The sequence below is a fragment of the Schistocerca serialis genome, chromosome 3, assembly GCF_023864345.2.
Source record: "Schistocerca serialis cubense isolate TAMUIC-IGC-003099 chromosome 3, iqSchSeri2.2, whole genome shotgun sequence".
In the NCBI taxonomy this organism is placed as follows: domain Eukaryota; kingdom Metazoa; phylum Arthropoda; class Insecta; order Orthoptera; family Acrididae; genus Schistocerca; species Schistocerca serialis.
The window spans coordinates 1,049,492,680-1,049,520,273 of record NC_064640.1 but is presented as its reverse complement, the minus strand read 5'-3'; positions in this window follow the sequence as shown (position 1 = coordinate 1,049,520,273).

The window sequence follows — 27,594 nt, the reverse complement described above, 5'->3', positions numbered from 1 at the left end:
AATGATTTGAACCTCTCCAGTGAGTCAGGTTTTAGTTTCCGATGCTTCACTTCAGGTTTACTGCATCCCTTGGACCTACTTATTAACAATGAACCACAGAAATTGCATACGAATTTAATACAAAAGGCACAGTGCCGACTTAAGTACAAGAGGACTGACACTCTAACTTTCTATGATTTGAACCACTCCTGTGAGTCCAGTTTTAGATTCCGATGCTTCACTTCAGGTTTACTGTATCCCTTGGACCTTCTTATTGACGATGAAACACAGAAATTGCATCCGAAATTAATACAAAAGGCACAATGCCGACTTAAGTACAAGTGGACTGACACTCTAACTTTCATTGATTTGAACCTCTCCTGTGATTCCAGTTTTAGATTCCGATGCTTCACTTCAGGTTTACTGTATTCCTTGGACCTTCTTATTGACAATGAAACACAGAAATTGCCTCCGAATTTAATACAAAAGGCACAATGCCGACTTAAGTACAAGAGGACTGACACTCTAACTTTCAATGATTTGAACCTCTGCTGTGTGTCCAGTTTTAGATTCTGATGCTTCACTTCAGGTTGACTGTATCCCTTGGACCTTCTTATTGAGGATGAAACACAGAAATTGCATCCGAATTTAATACAAAAGGCACAATGCCGACTTAAGTACAAGAGGACAGACACACTAAGTTTGTATGATTTGAACCTCTCCTGTGAGTCAGGTTTTAGTTTCCGATGCTTCACTTCAGGTTTACTGAATCCCTTGGACCTTCTTATTGACAATGAAACACAGAAATTGCATACGAATTTAATACAAAAGCATAGTGCCGACTTAAGTACAAGAGGACTGACACTCTAACTTTCTATGATTTGAACCACTCCTGTGAGTCCAGTTTTAGATTCCGATGCTTCACTTCAGGTTTACTGTATTCCTTGGACCTTCATATTGACGATGAAACACAGAAATTGCATCCGAATTTAATACAAAAGGCACAATGCCGACTTAAGTACAAGAGGACTGACACCCTAAATTCTATGATTTGAACCTCTCCTGTGAGTCCAGTTTTAGATTCCGATGCTTCACTTCAGGTTTACTGTATCCCTTGGACCTTCTTATTGACGATGAAACACAGAAATTGCATCCGAAATTAATACAAAAGGCACAATGCCGACTTAAGTACAAGTGGACTGACACTCTAACTTTCTTTGATTTGAACCTCTCCTGTGATTCCAGTTTTAGATTCCGATGCTTCACTTCAGGTTTACTGTATTCCTTGGACCTTCTTATTGACGATGAAACACAGAAATTGCCTCCGAATTTAATACGAAAGGCACAATATCGACTTAAGTACAAGAGGACTGACACTCTAACTTTCAATGATTTGAACCTCTGCTGTGTGTCCAGTTTTAGATTCCGATGCTTCACTTCAGGTTTACTGTATCCCTTGGACCTTCTTATTGACGATGAAACACAGAAATTGCATCCGAATTTAATACAAAAGGCACAATGCCGACTTAAGTACAAGAGGACTGACACTCTAACTTTCTATGATTTGAACCACTCCTGTGAGTCCAGTTTTTGTTGCCGAGGCTTCACTTTAGGTTTACTGTATCCCTTGGACCTTCTTATTGACGATGAAACACAGAAATTGCATCCGAAATTAATACAAAAGGCACAATGCCGACTTAAGTACAAGAGGACTGACACACTAAGTTTCAATGATTTGAACCTCTCCTGTGAGTAAGGTTTTAGTTTCCGATGCTTCACTTCAGGTTTACTGCATCCCTTGGACCTACTTATTAACAATGAACCACAGAAATTGCATACGAATTTAATACAAAAGGCACAGTGCCGACTTAAGTACAAGAGGACTGACACTCTAACTTTCTATGATTTGAACCACTCCTGTGAGTCCAGTTTTAGATTCCGATGCTTCACTTCAGGTTTACTGTATCCCTTGGACCTTCTTATTGACGATGAACACAGAAATTGCATCCGAATTTAATACAAAAGGCACAATGCCGACTTAAGTACAAGAGGCACAAGAGGACTGACACCCTAACTTTCTATGATTTGAACCTCTCCTGTGAGTCCAGTTTTAGATTCGGATGCTTCACATCAGGTTTACTGTATCCCTTGGACCTTCTTATTGACGATGAAACACAGAAATTGCATCCGAAATTAATACAAAAGGCACAATGCCGACTAAAGTACAAGAGGACAGACACCCTAACTTTCTATGATTTGAACAACTCCTGTGAGTCCAGTTTTAGATTCCGATGCTTCACTTCAGGTTTACTGTATCCCTTGGACCTTCTTATTGACGATGAAACACAGAAAATGCATCCGAATTTAATACAAAATGCACAATGCCGATTTAAGTACAAGAGAACCGACAGTCTAACTTTCTATGATTTGAACCTCACCCGTGAGTCCAGTTTTAGATTCCGATGCTTCACTTCAGGTTTACTGTATCCCTTGGACCTTCTTATTGACGATGAAACACAGAAATTGCATCCGAATTTAATACAAAAGGCCCAATGCCGACATAAGTACAAGTGGACTGACACTCTAACTTTCTCTGATTTGAACCTCTTCTGTGAGTCCAGTTTTAGATTCCGATGCTTCACTTCAGGTTTACTGTATCCCTTGGACTTTCTTATTGACGATGAAACACAGAAATTGCATCCGATTTTAATACAAAATGCACAATGCCGAGTTAAGTACAAGAGGACTGACACTCTAACTTTCTTTGATTTGAACCTCTCCTGTGATTGCAGATTTAGATTCCGATGCTTCACTTCCGGTTTTCTGTATCCCTTGGAACTTCTCATTGACAATGAAACACAGAAATTGCATCCGAATTTAATACAAAAGGCACAATGCCGACTTAAGTACAAGAGGACTGACACTCTAACTTTCTATTATTTGAACCTCTCCAGTTAGTCCAGTTTTAGATTCTGATGCTTCACTTCAGATTTACTGTATCCCTTGGACCTTCTTATTGACGATGAAACACAGAAATTGCGACCGACATTAATACAAAAGGCACAATGCTGACTTAAGTACAAGAGGTCTGACACTCTAACTTTCTATGATTTGAAACTCTCCTGTGAGTCCAGTTTTTGTTGCCGAGGCTTCTCTTTAGGTTTACTGAATCCCTTGGACCTTCTTATTGACGATGAAACACAGAAATTGCATCCGAAATTAATACAAAAGTCACAATGCCGACTTAAGTACAAGAGGACTGACACACTAAGTTTCTATGATTTGAACCTCTCCTGTGAGTCAGGTTTTAGTTTCCGATGCTTCACTTCAGGTTTACTGCATCCCTTGGACCTTCTTTTTGACGATGAAACACAGAAATTGCATCCGAAATTAATACAAAAGGCACAATGCCGACTAAAGTACAAGAGGACTGACACTCTAAGTTTCTATGGTTTGAACCTCTCCTGTGGGTCAGGTTTTAGTTTCCGATGCGTCACTTCAGGTTTACTGAATCCCTTGGACCTTCTTATTGACAATGAAACACAGAAATTGCATACGAATTTAATACAAAAGGCACAGTGCTGACTTAAGTACAAGAGGACTGACACTCTTACTTTCTATGATTTGAACCACTCCTGTGAGTCCTGTTTTAGATTCCGATCCTTCACTTCAGGTTTACTGTATCCCTTGGACCTTCTTATTGACGATGAAACACAGAAATTGCATCCGAAATTAATACAAAAGGCACAATGCCGACTTAAGTACAAGTGGACTGACACTCTAACTTTCTTTGATTTGAACCTCTCCTGTGATTCCAGTTTTAGATTCCGATGCTTCACTTCAGGTTTACTGTATTCCTTGGACCTTCTTATTGACGATGAAACACAGAAATTGCCTCCGAATTTAATACGAAAGGCACAATATCGACTTAAGTACAAGAGGACTGACACTCTAACTTTCAATGATTTGAACCTCTGCTGTGTGTCCAGTTTTAGATTCCGATGCTTCACTTCAGGTTTACTGTATCCCTTGGACCTTCTTATTGACGATGAGACACAGAAATTGCATCCGAATTTAATACAAAAGGCACAATGCCGACTTAAGTACAAGAGGACTGACACACTAAGTTTCAATGATTTGAACCTCTCCTGTGAGTCAGGTTTTAGTTTCCGATGCTTCACTTCAGGTTTACTGCATCCCTTGGACCTTCTTATTGACAATGACACACAGAAATTGCATACGAATTTAATACAAAAGGCACAGTGCCGACTTAAGTACAAGAGGACTGACACTCTAACTTTCTATGATTTGAACCACTCCTGTGAGTCCAGTTTTTGTTGCCGAGGCTTCACTTTAGGTTTACTGTATCCCTTGGACCTTCTTATTGACGATGAAACACAGAAATTGCATCCGAAATTAATACAAAAGGCACAATGCCGACTTAAGTACAAGAGGACTGACACACTAAGTTTCTATAATTTGAACCTCTCCTGTGAGTCAGGTTTTAGTTTCCGATGCTTCACTTCAGGTTTACTGCATCCCTTGGACCTACTTATTAACAAAGAAACACAGAAATTGCATACGAATTTAATACAAAAGGCACAGTGCCGACTTAAGTACAAGAGGACTGACACTCTAACTTTCTATGATTTGAACCACTCCTGTGAGTCCAGTTTTAGATTCCGATGCTTCACTTCAGGTTTACTGTATCCCTTGGACCTTCTTATTGACGATGAACACAGAAATTGCATCCGAATTTAATACAAAAGGCACAATGCCGACTTAAGTACAAGAGGCACAAGAGGACTGACACCCTAACTTTCTATGATTTGAACCTCTCCTGTGAGTCCAGTTTTAGATTCCGATGCTTCACTTCAGGTTTACTGTATCCCTTGGACCTTCTTATTGACGATGAAACACAGAAATTGCATCCGAAATTAATACAAAAGGCAGAATGCCGACTAAAGTACAAGAGGACTGACACCCTAACTTTCTATGATTTGAACAACTCCTGTGAGTCCAGTTTTAGATTCCGATGCTTCACTTCAGGTTTACTGTATCCCTTGGACCTTCTTATTGACGATGAAACACAGAAAATGCATCCGAATTTAATACAAAATGCACAATGCCGATTTAAGTACAAGAGAACCGACAGTCTAACTTTCTATGATTTGAACCTCACCCGTGAGTCCAGTTTTAGATTCCGATGCTTCACTTCAGGTTTACTGTATCCCTTGGACCTTCTTATTGACGATGAAACACAGAAATTGCATCCGAATTTAATACAAAAGGCCCAATGCCGACATAAGTACAAGTGGACTGACACTTTAACTTTCTCTGATTTGAACCTCTTCTGTGAGTCCAGTTTTAGATTCCGATGCTTCACTTCAGGTTTACTATATCCCTTGGACTTTCTTATTGACGATGAAACACAGAAATTGCATCCGATTTTAATACAAAATGCACAATGCCGAGTTAAGTACAAGAGGACTGACACTCTAACTTTCTTTGATTTGAACCTCTCCTGTGATTGCAGATTTAGATTCCGATGCTTCACTTCCGGTTTTCTGTATCCCTTGGACCTTCTCATTGACAATGAAACACAGAAATTGCATCCGAATTTAATACAAAAGGCACAATGCCGACTTAAGTACAAGAGGACTGACACTCAAACTTTCTATTATTTGAACCTCTCCAGTGAGTCCAGTTTTAGATTCCGATGCTTCACTTCAGATTTACTGTATCCCTTGGAGCTTCTTATTGACGATGAAACACAGAAATTGCGACCGACATTAATACAAAAGGCACAATGCTGCCTTAAGTACAAGAGGTCTGACACTCTAACTTTCTATGATTTGAAACTCTCCTGTGAGTCCAGTTTTTGTTGCCGAGGCTTCACTTTAGGTTTACTGAATCCCTTGGACCTTCTTATTGACGATGAAACACAGAAATTGCATCCGAATTTAATACAAAAGTCACAATGCTGACTTAAGTACAAGAGGACTGACACACTAAGTTTCTATGATTTGAACCTCTCCTGTGAGTCAGGTTTTAGTTTCCGATGCTTCACTTCAGGTTTACTGCATCCCTTGGACCTTCTCTTTGACGATGAAACACAGAAATTGCATCCGAAATTAATACAAAAGGCACAATGCCGACTAAAGTACAAGAGGACTGACACTCTAAGTTTGTATGGTTTGAACCTCTCCTGTGGGTCAGGTTTTAGTTTCCGATGCATCACTTCAGGTTTACTGAATCCCTTGGACCTTCTTATTGACAATGAAACACAGAAATTGCATACGAATTTAATACAAAAGGCACAGTGCCGACTTAAGTACAAGAGGACTGACACTCTTACTTTCTATGATTTGAACCACTCCTGTGAGTCCTGTTTTAGATTCCGATCCTTCACTTCAGGTTTACTGTATCCCTTGGACCTTCTTATTGACGATGAAACACAGAAATTGCATCCGAATTTAATACAAAAGGCACAATGCCGACTTAAGTACAAGAGGACTGACACTCTAACTTTCTCTGATTTGAAGCTCTTCTGTGAGTCCAGTTTTAGATTCCGATGCTTCACTTCAGGTTTACTGTATTCCTTGGACTTTCTTATTGACGATGAAACACAGAAATTGCATCCGATTTTAATACAAAAGGCACAATGCCGACTAAAGTACAAGAGGACTGACACTCTAACTTTCTCCGATTTGAACCTCTCCTGTGAGTCCAGGTTTAGATTCAGATGCTTCACTTCAGGTTCACTGTATCCCTTGGACCTTCTTATTGACGATGATGCACAGAAATTGCATCCGATTTTAATAAAAAAGGAACAATGCCGACTTAAGTACAAGAGAACTGACACTTTAACTTTCTCTAATTTGAACTTCTCCTGAGAGTCCAGTGTTTGTTGCCGAGGCTTCACTTCAGGTTTACTGTATCCCTTGGACCTTCTTATTGACGATTAAACACAGAAATTGCATCCGAAATTAATACAAAAGGCACAATTCCGAGTTAAGTACAAGAGGACTGACACTCTAAGTTTCTATGATTTGAACCTCTCCTGTGAGTCAGGTTTTAGTTTCCGATGCTTCACTTCAGGTTTACTGAATCCCTTGGACCTTGTTATTGACAACGAAACACAGAAATTGCATACGAATTTAATACAATAGGCACAGTGGCGACTTAAGTACAAGAGGACTGACACTCTAACTTTCTATGATTTGAACCACTCCTGTGAGTCCAGTTTTAGATTCCGATGCTTCACTTCAGGTTTACTGTATCCCTTGGAGCTTCTTATTGACGATGAAACACAGAAATTGCCTCCAAATTTAATACAAAAGGCACAATGCCGACTTAAGTACAAGAGGACTGACACTCTAACTTTCAATGATTTGAACCTCTCCTGTGAGTCCAGTTTTAGATTCCGATGCTTCACTTCAGGTTTACTGTATCCCTTGGACCTTCTTATTGACGATGAAACACAGAAATTGCATCCGAAATTAATACAAAAGGCACAATGCCGACTTAAGTACAAGTGGACTGACACTCTAACTTTCTTTGATTTGAACCTCTCCTGTGTTTGCAGTTTTAGATTCCGATGCTTCACTTCAGGTTTACTGTATTCCTTGGACCTTCTTGTTGACGATGAAACACAGAAATTGCCTCCGAATTTAATACAAAAGGCACAATGCCGACTTAAGTACAAGAGGACTGACACTCTAAATTTCAATGATTTGAACCTCTGCTGTGTGTCCAGTTTTAGATTCCGATGCTTCACTTCAGGTTTACTGTATCCCTTGGACCTTCTTATTGACGATGAAACACAGAAATTGCATCCGAATTAAATACAAAAGGCACAATGCCGACTTAAGTACAAGAGGACAGACACAATAAGTTTCTATGATTTGAACCTCTCCTGTGAGTCAGGTTTTAGTTTCCGATGCTTCACTTCAGGTTTACTGAATCCCTTGGACCTTCTTATTGACAATGAAACACAGAAATTGCATACGAATTTAATACAAAAGCACAGTGCCGACTTAAGTACAAGAGGACTGACACTCTAACTTTCTATGATTTGAACCACTCCTGTGAGTCCAGTTTTAGATTCCGATGCTTCACTTCAGGTTTACTGTATCCCTTGGACCTTCTTATTGACGATGAAACACAGAAATTGCATCCGAATTTAATACAAAATGCACAATGCCGATTTAAGTACAAGAGAACCGACAGTCTAACTTTCTATGATTTGAACCTCACCTGTGAGTCCAGTTTTAGATTCCGATGCTTCACTTCAGGTTTACTGTATCCCTTGGACCTTCTTATTGACGATGAAACACAGAAATTGCATCCGAATTTAATCCAAAGGCCCAATGCCGACATAAGTACAAGTGGACTTACACTCTAACTTTCTCTGATTTGAACCTCTTCTGTGAGTCCAGTTTACGATTCCGATGCTTCACTTCAGGTTTACTGTATCCCTTGGACTTTCTTATTGACGATGAAACACAGAAATTGCATCCGATTTTAATACAAAATGCACAATGCCGAGTTAAGTACAAGAGGACTGACACTCTAACTTTCTTTGATTTGAACCTCTCCTGTGATTGCAGATTTAGATTCCGATGCTTCACTTCCGGTTTTCTGTATCCCTTGGACCTTCTTATGGACAATGAAACACAGAATTTTGCATCCGAATTTAATACAAAAGGCACAATGCCGACTTAAGTACAAGAGGACTGACACTCAAACTTTCTATTATTTGAACCTCTCCAGTGAGTCCAGTTTTAGATTCCGATGCTTCACTTCAGATTTACTGTATCCCTTGGACCTTCTTATTGACGATGAAACACAGAAATTGCGACCGACATTAATACAAAAGGCACAATGCTGACTTAAGTACAAGAGGTCTGACACTCCAACTTTCTATGATTTGAACCTCTCCTGTGAGTCCAGTTTTTGTTGCCGAGGCTTCACTTTAGGTTTACAGTATCCCTTGGACCTTCTTATTGACGATGAAACACAGAAATTGCATCCGAAATTAATACAAGTCACAATGCCGACTTAAGTACAAGAGGACTGACACACATTAATTTCTATGATTTGAACCTCTCCTGTGAGTCAGGTTTTAGTTTCCGATGCTTCACTTCAGGTTTACTGCATCCCTTGGACCTTCTTTTTGACGATGAAACACAGAAATTGCATCCGAAATTAATACAAAAGGCACAATGCCGACTAAAGTACAAGAGGACTGACACTCTAAGTTTCTATGGTTTGAACCTCTCCTGTGAGTCCAGTTTTAGATTCCGATGCTTCACTTCAGGTTTACTGAATCCCTTGGACCTTGTTATTGACAACGAAACACAGAAATTGCACACGAATTTAATACAATAGGCACAGTGGCGACTTAAGTACAAGAGGACTGACACTCTAACTTTCTATGATTTGAACCACTCCTGTGAGTCCAGTTTTAGATTCCGATGCTTCACTTCAGGTTTACTGTATCCCTTGGAGCTTCTTATTGACGATGAAACACAGAAATTGCCTCCAAATTCAATACAAAAGGCACAATGCCGACTTAAGTACAAGAGGACTGACACTCTAACTTTCAATGATTTGAACCTCTCCTGTGAGTCCAGTTTTAGATTCCGATGCTTCACTTCAGGTTTACTGTATCCCTTGGACCTTCTTATTGACGATGAAACACAGAAATTGCATCCGAATTTAATACAAAATGCACAATGCCGACTTAAGTACAAGAGGACTGACACTCTAACTTTCTTTGATTTGAACCTCTCCTGTGATTCCTGATTTAGATCCCGATGCTTCACTTCAGGTTTTCTGTATCCCTTGGACCTTCTTATTGACAATGAAACACAGAAATTGCATCCGAATTTAATACAAAAGGCACAATGCCGACTTAAGTACAAGAGGACTGACACTCTAACTTTCTATTATTTGAACCTCTCCTGTGAGTCCAGATTTAGATTCCGATGCTTCATTTCAGATTTACTGTATCCCTTGGACCTTCTTATTGACGATGAAACACAGAAATTGCGTCCGAATTTAATACAAAAGGCACAATGCTGACTTAAGTACAAGAGGTCTGACACTCTAACTTTCTATGATTTGAACCTCTCCTGTGAGTCCAGTTTTTGTTGCCGAGGCTTCACTTCAGGTTTACTGTATCCCTTGGACCTTCTTATTGACGATGAAACACAGAAATTGCATCCGAAATTAATACAAAAGGCACAATGCCGACTTAAGTACAAGAGGACTGACACCCTAAATTTCTATGACTTGAACCTCTCCTGTGAGTCCAGTTTTAGATTCCGATGCTTCACTTCAGGTTTACTGTATCCCTTGGACCTTCTTATTGACGATGAAACACAGAAATTGCATCCGAAATTAATACAAAAGGCACAATGCCGACTTAAGTACAAGTGGACTGACACTCTAACTTTCTTTGATTTGAACCTGTCCTGTGATTCCAGTTTTAGATTCCGATGCTTCACTTCAGGTTTACTGTATTCCTTGGACCTTCTTGTTGACGATGAAACACAGAAATTGCTTCCGAATTTAATACAAAAGGCACAATGCCGACTTAAGTACAAGAGGACTGACACTCTAACTTTCAATGATTTGAACCACTCCTGTGAGTCCAGTTTTAGATTCCGATGCTTCACTTCAGGTTTACTGTATCCCTTGGACCTTCTTATTGACGATGAAACACAGAAATTGCATCCGAATTTAATACAAAAGGCCCTATGCCGACATAAGTACAAGTGGACTGACACTCTAACTTTCTCTGATTTGCACCTCTTCTGTGAGTCCAGTTTTAGATTCCGATGCTTCACTTCAGGTTTACTGTATCCCTTGGACTTTCTTATTGACGATGAAACACAGAAATTGCATCCGATTTTAATACAAAATGCACAATGCCGAGTTAAGTACAAGAGGACTGACACTCTAACTTTCTTTGATTTGAACCTCTCCTGTGATTGCAGATTTAGATTCCGATGCTTCACTTCCGGTTTTCTGTATCCCTTGGACCTTCTTATTGACAATGAAACACAGAAATAGCATCCGAATTTAATACAAAAGGCACAATGCCGACTTAAGTACAAGAGGACTGACACTCTAACTTTTTATTATTTGAACCTCTCCAGTGAGTCCAGTTTTAGATTCCGATGCTTCACTTCAGATTTACTGTATCCCTTGGACCTTCTTATTGACGATGAAACACAGAAATTGCGACCGACATTAATACAAAAGCACAATGCTGACTTAAGTACAAGAGGTCTGACACTCTAACTTTCTATGATTTGAACCTCTCCTGTGAGTCCAGTTTTTGTTGCCGAGGCTTCACTTTAGGTTTACTGTATCCCTTGGACCTTCTTATTGACGATGAAACACAGAAATTGCATCCGAAATTAATACAAAAGGCACAATGCCGACTAATGTACAAGAGGACTGACACTCTAAGTTTCTATGGTTTGAATCTCTCCAGTGAGTCAGGTATTAGTTTCCGATGCGTCACTTCAGGTTTACTGAATCCCTTGGACCTTCTTATTGACAATGAAACACAGAAATTGCATACGAATTTAATACAAAAGGCACAGTGCCGACTTAAGTACAAGAGGACTGACACTCTTACTTTCTATGATTTGAACCATTCCTGTGAGTCCTGTTTTAGATTCCGATGCTTCACTTCAGGTTTACTGTATCCCTTGGACCTTCTTATTGACGATGAAACACAGAAATTGCATCCGAATTTAATACAAAAGGCACAATGCCGACTTAAGTACAAGAGGACTGACACTCTAACTTTCTCTGATTTGAACCTCTTCTGTGAGTCCAGTTTTAGATTCCGATGCTTCACTTCAGGTTTACTGTATCCCTTGGACTTTCTTATTGACGATGAAACACAGAAATTGCATCCGATTTTAATACAAAAGGCTCAATGCCGACTAAAGTACAAGAGGACTGACACTCTAACTTTCTCTGATTTGAACCTCTCCTGTGAGTCCAGGTTTAGATTCAGATGCTTCACTTCAGGTTCACTGTATCCCTTGGACCTTCTTATTGACGATGATGCACAGAAATTGCATCCGATTTTAATAAAAAAGGAACAATGCCGACTTAAGTACAAGAGAACTGACACTTTAACTTTCTCTAATTTGAACTTCTCCTGAGAGTCCAGTGTTTGTTGCCGAGGCTTCACTTCAGGTTTACTGTATCCCTTGGACCTCCTTATTGACGATTAAACACTGAAATTGCATCCGAAATTAATACAAAAGGCACAATTCCGAGTTAAGTACAAGAGGACTGACACTCTAAGTTTCTATGATTTGAACCTCTCCTGTGAGTCAGGTTTTAGTTTCCGATGCTTCACTTCAGGTTTACTGAATCCCTTGGACCTTGTTATTGACAACGAAACACAGAAATTGCATACGAATTTAATACAATAGGCACAGTGGCGACTTAAGTACAAGAGGACTGACACTCTAAATTTCTATGATTTGAACCACTCCTGTGAGTCCAGTTTTAGATTCCGATGCTTCACTTCAGGTTTACTGTATCCCTTGGAGCTTCTTATTGACGATGAAACACAGAAATTGCCTCCAAATTTAATACAAAAGGCACAATGCCGACTTAAGTACAAGAGGACTGACACTCTAACTTTCAATGATTTAAACCTCTCCTGTGAGTCCAGTTTTAGATTCCGATGCTTCACTTCAGGTTTACTGTATCCCTTGGACCTTCTTATTGAAGATGACTCACAGAAATTGCATCCGAATTTAATACAAAATGCACAATGCCGACCTAAGTACAAGAGGACTGACACTCTAACTTTCTTTGATTTGAACCTCTCCTGTGATTCCTGATTTAGATTCCGATGCTTCACTTCTGGTTTTCTGTATCCCTTGGACCTTCTTATTGACAATGAAACACAGAAATTGCATCCGAATTTAATACAAAAGGCACAATGCCGTCTTAAGTACAAGAGGACTGACACTCTAACTTTCTATTATTTGAACCTCTCCTGTGAGTCCAGTTTTAGATTCCGATGCTTCATTTCAGATTTACTGTATCCCTTGGACCTTCTTATTGACGATGAAACACAGTAATTGCGTCCGAATTTAATACAAAAGACACAATGCTGACTTAAGTACAAGAGGTCTGACACTCTAACTTTCTATGATTTGAACCTCTCCTGTGAGTCCAGTTTTTGTTGCCGAGGCTTCACTTCAGGTTTACTGTATCCCTTGGACCTTCTTATTGACGATGAAACACAGAAATTGCATCCGAAATTAATACAAAAGGCACAATGCCGACTTAAGTACAAGAGGACTGACACCCTAAATTTCTATGACTTGAACCACTCCTGTGAGTCCAGTTTTAGATTCCGATGCTTCACTTCAGGTTTACTGTATCCCTTGGACCTTCTTATTGACGATGAAACACAGAAATTGCATCCGAAATTAATACAAAAGGCACAATGCCGACTTAAGTACAAGTGGACTGACACTCTAACTTCCTTTGATTTGAACCTCTCCTGTGATTCCAGTTTTAGATTCCGATTCTTCACTTCAGGTTTACTGTATTCCTTGGACCTTCTTGTTGACGATGAAACCCAGAAATTGCATCCGAATTTAATACAAAAGGCACAATGCCGACTTAAGTACAAGAGGACTTACACTCTAACTCTCAATGATTTGAACCTCTGCTGTGTGTCCAGTTTTAGATTCCGATGCTTCACTTCAGGTTTACTGTATCCCTTGGACCTTCTTATTGACGATGAAACACAGAAATTGCATCCGAATTTAATGCAAAAGGCACAATGCCGACTTAAGTACAAGAGGACAGACACAATAAGTTTCTATGATTTGAACCTCTCCTGTGAGTCAGGTTTTAGTTTCCGATGCTTCACTTCAGGTTTACTGAATCCCTTGGACCTTCTTATTGACAATGAAACACAGAAATTGCATACGAATTTAATACAAAAGCACAGTGCCGACTTAAGTACAAGAGGACTGACACTCTAACTTTCTATGATTTGAACCACTCCTGTGAGTCCAGTTTTAGATTCCGATGCTTCACTTCTGGTTTACTGTATTCCTTGGACCTTCTTATTGACGATGAAACACAGAAATTGCATCGGAATTTAATACAAAAGGCACAATGCCGACTTAAGTACAAGAGCACTGACACCCTAAATTTCTATGATTTGAACCTCTCCTGTGAGTCCAGTTTTAGATTACGATGCTTCACTTCAGGTTTACTGTATCCCTTGGACCTTCTTATTGACGATGAAACACAGAAATTGCATCCGAAATTAATACAAAAGGCACAATGCCGACTTAAATACAAGTGGACTGACACTCTAACTTTCTTTGATTTGAACCTCTCCTGTGATTCCAGTTTTAGATTCCGATGCTTCACTTCAGGTTTACTGTATTCCTTGGACCTTCTTATTGACGATGAAACACAGAAATTGCCTCCGAATTTAATACAAAAGGCACAATGCCGACTTAAGTACAAGAGGACTGACACTCTAACTTTCAATGATTTGAACCTCTGCTGTGTATCCAGTTTTAGATTCCGATGCTTCACTTCAGGTTTACTGTATCCCTTGGACCTTCTTATTGACGATGAAACACAGAAATTGCATCCGAATTTAATACAAAAGGCACAGTGCCGACTTAAGTACAAGAGGACTGACACTCTAACTTTCTATGATTTGAACCTCTCCTGTGAGTCCAGTTTTTGTTGACGAGGCTTCACTTTAGGTTAACAGTATTCCTTGGACTTTCTTATTGACGATGAAACACAGAAATTGCATCCGAAATTAATACAAAAGGCACAATGCCGATTTAAGTACAAGAGGACTGACACTCTAACTTTCTATGATTTGAACCTCTCCTGTGAGTCCAGTTTTTGTTGCCGAGGCTTCACTTCAGGTTTACTGTATCCCTTGGACCTTCTTATTGACGATGAAACACAGAAATTGTATCCGAAATTAATACAAAAGGCATAATGCCGACTTAAGTACAAGAGGACAGACACACTAAGTTTCTATGGTTTGAATCTCTCCTGTGAGTCAGGTTTTAGTTTCCGATGCGTCACTTCAGGTTTACTGAATCCCTTGGACCTTCTTATTGACAATGAAACACAGAAATTGCATACGAATTTAATACAAAAGGCACAGTGCCGACATAAGTACAAGAGGACTGACACTCTTACTTTCTATGATTTGAACCACTCCTGTGAGTCCTGTTTTAGATTCCGATGCTTCACTTCAGGTTTACTGTATCCCTTGGACCTTCTTATTGACGATGAAACACAGAAATTGCATCCGAATTTAATACAAAAGGCACAATGCCGACTTAAGTACAAGAGGACTGACACTCTAACTTTCTCTGATTTGAACCTCTTCTGTGAGTCCAGTTTTAGATTCCGATGCTTCACTTCAGGTTTACTGTATCCCTTGGACTTTCTTATTGACGATGAAACACAGAAATTGCATCCGATTTTAATACAAAAGGCAAAATGCCGACTAAAGTACAAGAGGACTGACACTCTAACTTTCTCTGATTTGAACCTCTCCTGTGATTGCAGATTTAGATTCCGATGCTTCACTTCCGGTTTTCTGTATCCCTTGGACCTTCTTATTGACAATGAAACACAGAAATAGCATCCGAATTTAATACAAAAGGCACAATGCCGACTTAAGTACAAGAGGACTGACACTCTAACTTTTTATTATTTGAACCTCTCCAGTGAGTCCAGTTTTAGATTCCGATGCTTCACTTCAGATTTACTGTATCCCTTGGACCTTCTTATTGACGATGAAACACAGAAATTGCGACCGACATTAATACAAAAGCACAATGCTGACTTAAGTACAAGAGGTCTGACACTCTAACTTTCTATGATTTGAACCTCTCCTGTGAGTCCAGTTTTTGTTGCCGAGGCTTCACTTTAGGTTTACTGTATCCCTTGGACCTTCTTATTGACGATGAAACACAGAAATTGCATCCGAAATTAATACAAAAGGCACAATGCCGACTAATGTACAAGAGGACTGACACTCTAAGTTTCTATGGTTTGAATCTCTCCAGTGAGTCAGGTATTAGTTTCCGATGCGTCACTTCAGGTTTACTGAATCCCTTGGACCTTCTTATTGACAATGAAACACAGAAATTGCATACGAATTTAATACAAAAGGCACAGTGCCGACTTAAGTACAAGAGGACTGACACTCTTACTTTCTATGATTTGAACCATTCCTGTGAGTCCTGTTTTAGATTCCGATGCTTCACTTCAGGTTTACTGTATCCCTTGGACCTTCTTATTGACGATGAAACACAGAAATTGCATCCGAATTTAATACAAAAGGCACAATGCCGACTTAAGTACAAGAGGACTGACACTCTAACTTTCTCTGATTTGAACCTCTTCTGTGAGTCCAGTTTTAGATTCCGATGCTTCACTTCAGGTTTACTGTATCCCTTGGACTTTCTTATTGACGATGAAACACAGAAATTGCATCCGATTTTAATACAAAAGGCTCAATGCCGACTAAAGTACAAGAGGACTGACACTCTAACTTTCTCTGATTTGAACCTCTCCTGTGAGTCCAGGTTTAGATTCAGATGCTTCACTTCAGGTTCACTGTATCCCTTGGACCTTCTTATTGACGATGATGCACAGAAATTGCATCCGATTTTAATAAAAAAGGAACAATGCCGACTTAAGTACAAGAGAACTGACACTTTAACTTTCTCTAATTTGAACTTCTCCTGAGAGTCCAGTGTTTGTTGCCGAGGCTTCACTTCAGGTTTACTGTATCCCTTGGACCTCCTTATTGACGATTAAACACTGAAATTGCATCCGAAATTAATACAAAAGGCACAATTCCGAGTTAAGTACAAGAGGACTGACACTCTAAGTTTCTATGATTTGAACCTCTCCTGTGAGTCAGGTTTTAGTTTCCGATGCTTCACTTCAGGTTTACTGAATCCCTTGGACCTTGTTATTGACAACGAAACACAGAAATTGCATACGAATTTAATACAATAGGCACAGTGGCGACTTAAGTACAAGAGGACTGACACTCTAAATTTCTATGATTTGAACCACTCCTGTGAGTCCAGTTTTAGATTCCGATGCTTCACTTCAGGTTTACTGTATCCCTTGGAGCTTCTTATTGACGATGAAACACAGAAATTGCCTCCAAATTTAATACAAAAGGCACAATGCCGACTTAAGTACAAGAGGACTGACACTCTAACTTTCAATGATTTAAACCTCTCCTGTGAGTCCAGTTTTAGATTCCGATGCTTCACTTCAGGTTTACTGTATCCCTTGGACCTTCTTATTGAAGATGACTCACAGAAATTGCATCCGAATTTAATACAAAATGCACAATGCCGACCTAAGTACAAGAGGACTGACACTCTAACTTTCTTTGATTTGAACCTCTCCTGTGATTCCTGATTTAGATTCCGATGCTTCACTTCTGGTTTTCTGTATCCCTTGGACCTTCTTATTGACAATGAAACACAGAAATTGCATCCGAATTTAATACAAAAGGCACAATGCCGTCTTAAGTACAAGAGGACTGACACTCTAACTTTCTATTATTTGAACCTCTCCTGTGAGTCCAGTTTTAGATTCCGATGCTTCATTTCAGATTTACTGTATCCCTTGGACCTTCTTATTGACGATGAAACACAGTAATTGCGTCCGAATTTAATACAAAAGACACAATGCTGACTTAAGTACAAGAGGTCTGACACTCTAACTTTCTATGATTTGAACCTCTCCTGTGAGTCCAGTTTTTGTTGCCGAGGCTTCACTTCAGGTTTACTGTATCCCTTGGACCTTCTTATTGACGATGAAACACAGAAATTGCATCCGAAATTAATACAAAAGGCACAATGCCGACTTAAGTACAAGAGGACTGACACCCTAAATTTCTATGACTTGAACCACTCCTGTGAGTCCAGTTTTAGATTCCGATGCTTCACTTCAGGTTTACTGTATCCCTTGGACCTTCTTATTGACGATGAAACACAGAAATTGCATCCGAAATTAATACAAAAGGCACAATGCCGACTTAAGTACAAGTGGACTGACACTCTAACTTTCTTTGATTTGAACCTCTCCTGTGATTCCAGTTTTAGATTCCGATTCTTCACTTCAGGTTTACTGTATTCCTTGGACCTTCTTGTTGACGATGAAACCCAGAAATTGCATCCGAATTTAATACAAAAGGCACAATGCCGACTTAAGTACAAGAGGACTTACACTCTAACTCTCAATGATTTGAACCTCTGCTGTGTGTCCAGTTTTAGATTCCGATGCTTCACTTCAGGTTTACTGTATCCCTTGGACCTTCTTATTGACGATGAAACACAGAAATTGCATCCGAATTTAATGCAAAAGGCACAATGCCGACTTAAGTACAAGAGGACAGACACAATAAGTTTCTATGATTTGAACCTCTCCTGTGAGTCAGGTTTTAGTTTCCGATGCTTCACTTCAGGTTTACTGAATCCCTTGGACCTTCTTATTGACAATGAAACACAGAAATTGCATACGAATTTAATACAAAAGCACAGTGCCGACTTAAGTACAAGAGGACTGACACTCTAACTTTCTATGATTTGAACCACTCCTGTGAGTCCAGTTTTAGATTCCGATGCTTCACTTCAGGTTTACTGTATTCCTTGGACCTTCTTATTGACGATGAAACACAGAAATTGCATCGGAATTTAATACAAAAGGCACAATGCCGACTTAAGTACAAGAGCACTGACACCCTAAATTTCTATGATTTGAACCTCTCCTGTGAGTCCAGTTTTAGATTACGATGCTTCACTTCAGGTTTACTGTATCCCTTGGACCTTCTTATTGACGATGAAACACAGAAATTGCATCCGAAATTAATACAAAAGGCACAATGCCGACTTAAATACAAGTGGACTGACACTCTAACTTTCTTTGATTTGAACCTCTCCTGTGATTCCAGTTTTAGATTCCGATGCTTCACTTCAGGTTTACTGTATTCCTTGGACCTTCTTATTGACGATGAAACACAGAAATTGCCTCCGAATTTAATACAAAAGGCACAATGCCGACTTAAGTACAAGAGGACTGACACTCTAACTTTCAATGATTTGAACCTCTGCTGTGTATCCAGTTTTAGATTCCGATGCTTCACTTCAGGTTTACTGTATCCCTTGGACCTTCTTATTGACGATGAAACACAGAAATTGCATCCGAATTTAATACAAAAGGCACAGTGCCGACTTAAGTACAAGAGGACTGACACTCTAACTTTCTATGATTTGAACCTCTCCTGTGAGTCCAGTTTTTGTTGACGAGGCTTCACTTTAGGTTAACAGTATTCCTTGGACTTTCTTATTGACGATGAAACACAGAAATTGCATCCGAAATTAATACAAAAGGCACAATGCCGATTTAAGTACAAGAGGACTGACACTCTAACTTTCTATGATTTGAACCTCTCCTGTGAGTCCAGTTTTTGTTGCCGAGGCTTCACTTCAGGTTTACTGTATCCCTTGGACCTTCTTATTGACGATGAAACACAGAAATTGTATCCGAAATTAATACAAAAGGCATAATGCCGACTTAAGTACAAGAGGACAGACACACTAAGTTTCTATGGTTTGAATCTCTCCTGTGAGTCAGGTTTTAGTTTCCGATGCGTCACTTCAGGTTTACTGAATCCCTTGGACCTTCTTATTGACAATGAAACACAGAAATTGCATACGAATTTAATACAAAAGGCACAGTGCCGACATAAGTACAAGAGGACTGACACTCTTACTTTCTATGATTTGAACCACTCCTGTGAGTCCTGTTTTAGATTCCGATGCTTCACTTCAGGTTTACTGTATCCCTTGGACCTTCTTATTGACGATGAAACACAGAAATTGCATCCGAATTTAATACAAAAGGCACAATGCCGACTTAAGTACAAGAGGACTGACACTCTAACTTTCTCTGATTTGAACCTCTTCTGTGAGTCCAGTTTTAGATTCCGATGCTTCACTTCAGGTTTACTGTATCCCTTGGACTTTCTTATTGACGATGAAACACAGAAATTGCATCCGATTTTAATACAAAAGGCAAAATGCCGACTAAAGTACAAGAGGACTGACACTCTAACTTTCTCTGATTTGAACCTCTCCTGTGAGTCCAGGTTTAGATTCAGATGCTTCACTTCAGGTTCACTGTATCCCTTGGACCTTCTTATTGACGATGATGCACAGAAATTGCATCCGATTTTAATAAAAAAGGAACAATGCCGACTTAAGTACAAGAGAACTGACACTTTAACTTTCTCTAATTTGAACTTCTCCTGAGAGTCCAGTGTTTGTTGCCGAGGCTTCACTTCAGGTTTACTGTATCCCTTGGACCTTCTTATTGACGATTAAACACAGAAATTGCATCCGAAATTAATACAAAAGGCACAATTCCGAGTTAAGTACAAGAGGACTGACACTCTAAGTTTCTATGATTTGAACCTCTCCTGTGAGTCAGGTTTTAGTTTCCGATGCTTCACTTCAGGTTTACTGAATCCCTTGGACCTTGTTATTGACAACGAAACACAGAAATTGCATACGAATTTAATACAATAGGCACAGTGGCGACTTAAGTACAAGAGGACTGACACTCTAAATTTCTATGATTTGAACCACTCCTGTGAGTCCAGTTTTAGATTCCGATGCTTCACTTCAGGTTTACTGTATCCCTTGGAGCTTCTTATTGACGATGAAACACAGAAATTGCCTCCAAATTTAATACAAAAGGCACAATGCCGACTTAAGTACAAGAGGACTGACACTCTAACTTTCAATGATTTGAACCTCTCCTGTGAGTCCAGTTTTAGATTCCGATGCTTCACTTCAGGTTTACTGTATCCCTTGGACCTTCTTATTGACGATGAAACACAGAAATTGCATCCGAATTTAATACAAAATGCACAATGCCGACTTAAGTACAAGAGGACTGACACTCTAACTTTCTTTGATTTGAACCTCTCCTGTGATTCCTGATTTAGATTCCGATGCTTCACTTCTGGTTTTCTGTATCCCTTGGACCTTCTTATTGACAATGAAACACAGAAATTGCATCCGAATTTAATACAAAAGGCACAATGCCGACTTAGGTACAAGAGGACTGACACTCTAACTTTCTATTATTTGAACCTCTCCTGTGAGTCCAGTTTTAGATTCCGATGCTTCATTTCAGATTTACTGTATCCCTTGGACCTTCTTATTGACGATGAAACACAGAAATTGCGTCCGAATTTAATACAAAAGACACAATGCTGACTTAAGTACAAGAGGTCTGACACTCTAACTTTCTATGATTTGAACCTCTCCTGTGAGTCCAGTTTTTGTTGCGGAGGCTTCACATCAGGTTTACTGTATCCCTTGGACCTTCTTATTGACGATGAAACACAGAAATTGCATCCGAAATTAATACAAAATGCACAATGCCGACTTAAGTACAAGAAGACTGACACCCTAAATTTCTATGACTTGAACCTCTCCTGTGAGTCCAGTTTTAGATTCCGATGCTTCACTTCAGGTTTACTGTATCCCTTGGACCTTCTTATTGACGATGAAACACAGAAATTGCATCCGAAATTAATACAAAAGGCACAATGCCGACTTAAGTACAAGTGGACTGACACTCTAACTTTCTTTGATTTGAACCTCTCCTGTGATTCCAGTTTTAGATTCCAATTCTTCACTTCAGGTTTACTGTATTCCTTGGACCTTCTTGTTGACGATGAAACCCAGAAATTGCATCCGAAATTAATACAAAAGGCACAATGCCGACTTAAGTACAAGAGGACTTACACTCTAACTTTCAATGATTTGAACCTCTGCTGTGTGTCCAGTTTTAGATTCCGATGCTTCACTTCAGGTTTACTGTATCCCTTGGACCTTCTTATTGACGATGAAACACAGAAATTGCATCCGAATTTAATGCAAAAGGCACAATGCCGACTTAAGTACAAGAGGACAGACACAATAAGTTTCTATGATTTGAACCTCTCCTGTGAGTCAGGTTTTAGTTTCCGATGCTTCACTTCAGGTTTACTGAATCCCTTGGACCTTGTTATTGACAATGAAACACAGAAATTGCATACGAATTTAATACAAAAGCACAGTGCCGACTTAAGTACAAGAGGACTGACACTCTAACTTTCTATGATTTGAACCACTCCTGTGAGTCCAGTTTTAGATTCCGATGCTTCACTTCAGGTTTACTGTATTCCTTGGACCTTCTTATTGACGATGAAGCACAGAAATTGCATCGGAATTTAATACAAAAGGCACAATGCCGACTTAAGTACAAGAGCACTGACACCCTAAATTTCTAAGATTTGAACCTCTCCTGTGAGTCCAGTTTTAGATTACGATGCTTCACTTCAGGTTTACTGTATCCCTTGGACCTTCTTATTGACGATGAAACACAGAAATTGCATCCGAAATTAATACAAAAGGCACAATGCCGACTTAAGTACAAGTGGACTGACACTCTAACTTTCTTTGATTTGAACCTCTCCTGTGATTCCAGTTTTAGATTCCGATGCTTCACTTCTGGTTTACTGTATTCCTTGGACCTTCTTATTGACGATGAAACACAGAAATTGCCTCCGAATTTAATACAAAAGGCACAATGCCGACGTAAGTACAAGAGGACTGACACTCTAACTTTCAATGATTTGAACCTCTGCTGTGTATCCAGTTTTAGATTCCGATGCTTCACTTCAGGTTTACTGTATCCCTTGGACCTTCTTATTGACGATGAAACACAGAAATTGCATCCGAAATTAATACAAAAGGCACAGTGCCGACTTAAGTACAAGAGGACTGACACTCTAACTTTCTATGATTTGAACCTCTCCTGTGAGTCCAGTTTTTGTTGACGAGGCTTCACTTTAGGTTTACTGTATCCCTTGGACTTTCTTATTGACGATGAAACACAGAAATTGCATCCGAAATTAATACAAAAGGCACAATGCCGATTTAAGTACAAGAGGACTGACACTCTAACTTTCTATGATTTGAACCTCTACTGTGAGTCCAGTTTTTGTTGCCGAGGCTTCACTTCAGGTTTACTGTATCCCTTGGACCTTCTTATTGACGATGAAACACAGAAATTGCATCCGAAATTAATACAAAAGGCACAATGCCGACTTAAGTACAAGAGGACAGACACACTAAGTTTCTATTATTTGAACCTCTCCTGTGAGTCAGGTTTTAGTTTCTGATGCTTCAGTTCAGGTTTACTGAATCCCTTGGACCTTCTTATTGACAATGAAACACAGAAATTGCATACGAATTTAATACAAAACCACAGTGCCGACTTAAGTACAAGAGGACTGACACTCTAAATTTCTATGATTTGAACCACTCCTGTGAGTCCAGTTTTAGATTCCGATGCTTCACTTCAGGTTTACTGTATTCCTTGGACCTTCTTATTGACGATGAAACCCAGAAATTGCATCCGAATTTAATACAAAAGGCACAATGCCGACTTAAGTACAAGAAGACTGACACCCTAAATTTCTATGATTTGAACCTCTCCTGTGAGTCAGGTTTTAGTTTCCGATGCTTCACTTCAGGTTTACTGAATCCCTTGGACCTTCTTATTGACAATGAAACACAGAAATTGCATACGAATTTAATACAAAAGCACAGTGCCGACTTAAGTACAAGAGGACTGACACTCTAACTTTCTATGATTTGAATCACTCCTGTGAATCCAGTTTTAGATTCCGATGCTTCACTTCAGGTTTACTGTATCCCTTGGACCTTCTTATTGACGATGAAACACAGAAATTGCATCCGAATTTAATACAAAATGCACAATGCCGACTTAAGTACAAGAGGACTGACACTCTAACTTTCTTTGATTTGAACCTCTCCTGTGATTCCTGATTTAGATTCCGATGCTTCACTTCTGGTTTTCTGTATCCCTTGGACCTTCTTATTGACAATGAAACACAGAAATTGCATCCGAATTTAATACAAAAGGCACAATGCCGACTTAAGTACGAGAGGACTGACACTCTAACTTTCTATTATTTGAACCTCTCCTGTGAGTCCAGTTTTAGATTCCGATGCTTCATTTCAGATTTACTGTATCCCTTGGACCTTCTTATTGACGATGTAACACAGAAATTGCGTCCGAATTTAATACAAAAGACACAATGCTGACTTAAGTACAAGAGGTCTGACACTCTAACTTTCTATGATTTGAACCTCTCCTGTGAGTCCAGTTTTTGTTGCCGAGGCTTCACTTCAGGTTTACTGTATCCCTTGGACCTTCTTATTGACGATGAAACACAGAAATTGCATCCGAAATTAATACTAAAGGCACAATGCCGACTTAAGTACAAGAGGACTGACACCCTAAATTTCTATGACTTGAACCTCTCCTGTGAGTCCAGTTTTAGATTCCGATGCTTCACTTCAGGTTTACTGTATCCCTTGGACCTTCTTATTGACGATGAAACACAGAAATTGCATCCGAAATTAATACAAAAGGCACAATGCCGACTTAAGTACAAGTGGACTGACACTCTAACTTTCTTTGATTTGAACCTCTCCTGTGATTCCAGTTTTAGATTCCGATTCTTCACTTCAGGTTTACTGTATTCCTTGGACCTTCTTGTTGACGATGAAACCCAGAAATTGCATCCGAATTTAATACAAAAGGCACAATGCCGACTTAAGTACAAGAGGACTTACACTCTAACTTTCAATGATTTGTACCTCTGCTGTGTGTCCAGTTTTAGATTCCGATGCTTCACTTCAGGTTTACTGTATCCCTTGGACCTCCTTATTGACGATGAAACACAGAAATTGCATCCGAATTTAATGCAAAAGGCACAATGCCGACTTAAGTACAAGAGGACAGACACAATAAGTTTCTATGATTTGAACCTCTCCTGTGAGTCAGGTTTTAGTTTCCGATGCTTCACTTCAGGTTTACTGAATCCCTTGGACCTTCTTATTGACAATGAAACACGGAAATTGCATACGAATTTAATACAAAAGCACAGTGCCGACTTAAGTACAAGAGGACTGACACTCTAACTTTCTATGATTTGAACCACTCCTGTGAGTCCAGTTTTAGATTCCGATGCTACACTTCAGGTTTACTGTATTCCTTGGACCTTCTTATTGGCGATGAAGCACAGAAATTGCATCGGAATTTAATACAAAAGGCACAATGCCGACTTAAGTACAAGAGCACTGACACCCTAAATTTCTATGATTTGAACCTCTCCTGTGAGTCCAGTTTTAGATTACGATGCTTCACTTCAGGTTTACTGTATCCCTTGGACCTTCTTATTGACGATGAAACACAGAAATTGCATCCGAAATTAATACAAAAGGCACAATGCCGACTTAAGTACAAGTGGACTGACACTCTAACTTTCTTTGATTTGAACCTCTCCTGTGATTCCAGTTTTAGATTCCGATGCTTCACTTCAGGTTTACTGTATTCCTTGGACCTTCTTATTGACGATGAAGCACAGAAATTGCATCGGAATTTAATACAAAAGGCACAATGCCGACTTAAGTACAAGAGCACTGACACCCTAAATTTCTATGATTTGAACCTCTCCTGTGAGTCCAGTTTTAGATTCCGATGCTTCACTTCAGGTTTACTGTATCCCTTGGACCTTCTTATTGACAATGAAACACAGAAATTGCATCCGAAATTAATACAAAAGTCACAATGCCGACTTAAGTACAAGAGGACTGACAAACTAAGTTTCTATGATTTGAACCTCTGCTGTGAGTCAGGTTTTAGTTTCCGATGCTTCACTTCAGGTTTACTGCATCCCTGGGACCTTCTTATTGACAATGAAACACAGAAATTGCATACGAATTTAATACAAAAGGCACAGTGCCGACTTAAGTACAAGAGGACTGACACTCTAACTTTCTATGATATGAACCACTCCTGTGAGTCCAGTTTTAGATTCCAATGCTTCACTTCAGGTTTACTGTATTCCTTGGACCTTCTTATTGACGATGAAACACAGAAATTGCATCCGAAATTAATACAAAAGGCACAAGGCCGACTTAAGTACAAGAGGACTGACACCCTAACTTTCTATGATTTGAACCACTCCTGTGAGTCCAGTTTTAGATTCCGATGCTTCACTTCAGGTTTACTGTATCCCTTGGACCTTCTTATAGACGATGAAACACAGAAATTGCATCCGAATTTAATACAAAATTCACAATGCCGATTTAAGTACAAGAGAACCGACACTCTAACTTTCTATGATTTGAACCTCACCTGTGAGTCCAGTTTTAGATTCCGATGCTTCACTTCAGGTTTACTGTATCCCTTGGACCTTCTTATTGACGATGAAACACAGAAATTGCATCCGAAATTAATACAAAAGGCACAATGCCGACATAAGTACAAGAGGACTGACACTCTAACTTTCTCTGATTTGAACCTCTTCTGTGAGTCCAGTTTTAGATTCCGATGCTTCACTTCAGGTTTACTGTATCCCTTGGACTTTCTTATTGACGATGAAACACAGAAATTGCATCCGAATTTAATACAAAAGGCACAATGCCGATTTAAGTACAAGAGGACTGACACTCTAACTTTCTCTGATTTGAACCTCTTCTGTGAGTCCACTTTTAGATTCCGATGCTTCACTTCAGGTTTACAGTATCCCTTGGACTTTCTTATTGACGATGAAACAATGAAATTGCATCCGATTTTAATACAAAAGGCACAATGCCGACTTAAGTACAAGAGGTCTGACACTCAAACTTTCTCTGATTTGAACCTCTCCTGTGAGTCCAGTTTTAGATTCCGATGCTTCACTTCAGGTTTACTGTACCCCTTGGACCTTCTTATTGACGATGAAGCACAGAAATTGCATCCGATTTTAATAAAAAAGGAACAATGCCGACTTAAGTACAAGAGGACTGACACTCTAACTTTCTCTGATTTGAACTTCTCCTGAGAGTCCAGTGTTTGTTGCCGAGGCTTCACTTCAGGTTTACTGTATCCCTTGGACCTTCTTATTGACGATTAAACACAGAAATTGCAACCGAAATTAATACAAAAGGCACAATTCCGAGTTAAGTACAAGAGGACTGACACTCTAAGTTTCTATGATTTGAACCTCTCCTGTGAGTCAGGTTTTAGTTTCCGATGCTTCACTTCAGGTTTACTGAATCCCTTGGACCTTGTTATTGACAACGAAACACAGAAATTGCATACGAATTTAATACAATAGGCACAGTGGCGACTTAAGTACAAGAGGACTGACACTCTAACTTTCTATGATTTGAACCACTCCTGTGAGTCCAGTTTTAGATTCCGATGCTTCACTTCAGGTTTACTGTATCCCTTGGAGCTTCTTATTGACGATGAAACACAGAAATTGCCTCCAAATTTAATACAAAAGGCACAATGCCGACTTAAGTACAAGAGGACTGACACTCTAACTTTCAATGATTTGAACCTCTCCTGTGAGTCCAGTTTTAGATTCCGATGCTTCACTTCAGGTTT